Below are 1513 nucleotides of genomic sequence, written 5' to 3' on the forward strand. Positions count from 1 at the left end.
AACAGTGACTGCAGCCATACAGACTGATCGGTATCAACGTGAGAGTCTGTATTAGATAATGCCGTGCCTTAATGAAATAGGAAATGACTCCTCAAACACATGATGAAAGAGCTGCGCTCCGAAAGCTAGTGCTTCCATTAAACCTGTAAGACCATAACCTGGTTTTGGGTCATTTTTAACTTTGTACTCCACAGTCCAACACCAGCATCTCCAAATTAATGAAATGGGTATGGGATGGAAAGTTCGGTTCGTGATCGTAGGAGGGAAGAAATCTCTGAGAACGGGTGGATTTGAATTCTGACATATGAAACACAGAGATGTGAGCGAGCAGAGCTTGAAGGAAAAAAAACAATCACCTTGGAGAAAATCAAAACTTTAAAACAACTGATTCCTTTGTGTTTCACAAAAGACTGGGACACACAGAGCTGTTACTGCCGTGACTCGGATTCGAACCGAGGTTGCTGCGACCACAACGCAGAGTACTAACCACTATACGATCACGGCAACCCACAGACGAACACACAGAGCTCACGCAATAAGTACAATATCATAAGAAATGTTAGGCAGAGCACCAAATCCACAATATCAGTGCTTAGCGAACAGTGGCAGATATGTGGGAACTCAGAATGGGCTGACCGTTTAATATCGGTTCACCCAGTGGCTGTGGTGATTCCATCATTAATGTGTTGAAGGCTGAGATAAATAGATTTCTCCAAAACATCAAAGACTCCGGGGACATCAATGTGGACTTCAACAGTTTCCTCATTTCCCCTTCCCCCACCTCACCCCATTTCCAAACTTCCAGCTCAGCACTATCCCCATGACTTGTCCTGACTTGTCCTACCTGCCTATCATCTATTCCACCTATCCATTCCACCCTTCCCCCCGACCTATCACCTTCATCCCCTCCCCCACTTAACTATTGTACTCTATGCTACTTTCTCCCCACCCCTCCCTCCTCTCACTGATCTCTCCACCCTTCAGGCTCTCTGCCTGAATTCTTGATGACGAGCTTTTGCCCGAAACGTCGATTTTACTGCTCCTCGGATGCTGCCTGAACTGCTGTGCTCTTCCAGCACCACTAATCCAGAATCTAATTTCCAGCATCTGCAGTCATTGTTTTTACCAAGCTTTTGTTGAAATGTATGCTTCAATAGCAATGCAGTTTAACATCGGTTACTTCACGAGTTTCCCCACACAAGGCAGTAACCACTGCTGCCACATAGTCCCAGTTCCCTGCCCCAGAATCAGAGGAACTGAGTGGCGCAGTCGCGAATAACCAACTTGAAATCAAGATGGGAATGAGGTCGCAGAGATACTCGATGGCTCAAGAGAGGCAACCGGAGAATGCAAGGTATTTCTATGATGGTTTAGAGGCGCAAGCAATTCCAAGATTGGGAGTGCTCCTGGTCAAAAGCGGGGCAGAAGGGTAAATCTGTTCCCGTTTATAATAACAGCGATCTACAGTGCATCTTGCTGAGACAGCTGAGTGCCACAACTGGAGCGTGAGCAG

The 1513-nt window shown here is 46.4% G+C and overlaps 1 non-coding gene across 1 annotated transcript; it reads right to left on the reverse strand.

The window, feature by feature from the left end:
- Window positions 1–432: 432 nt before the first annotated feature.
- On the reverse strand, window positions 433–504 carry trnah-gug (transfer RNA histidin (anticodon GUG)). Its single transcript has one exon. It is a non-coding gene; the product is annotated as a tRNA-His (tRNA).
- Between the last annotated feature and the right edge of the window lie 1009 nt (window positions 505–1513).

Source organism: Chiloscyllium punctatum, unplaced genomic scaffold (genome assembly GCF_047496795.1).
Source record: "Chiloscyllium punctatum isolate Juve2018m unplaced genomic scaffold, sChiPun1.3 scaffold_91, whole genome shotgun sequence".
NCBI classification, from domain to species: domain Eukaryota; kingdom Metazoa; phylum Chordata; class Chondrichthyes; order Orectolobiformes; family Hemiscylliidae; genus Chiloscyllium; species Chiloscyllium punctatum.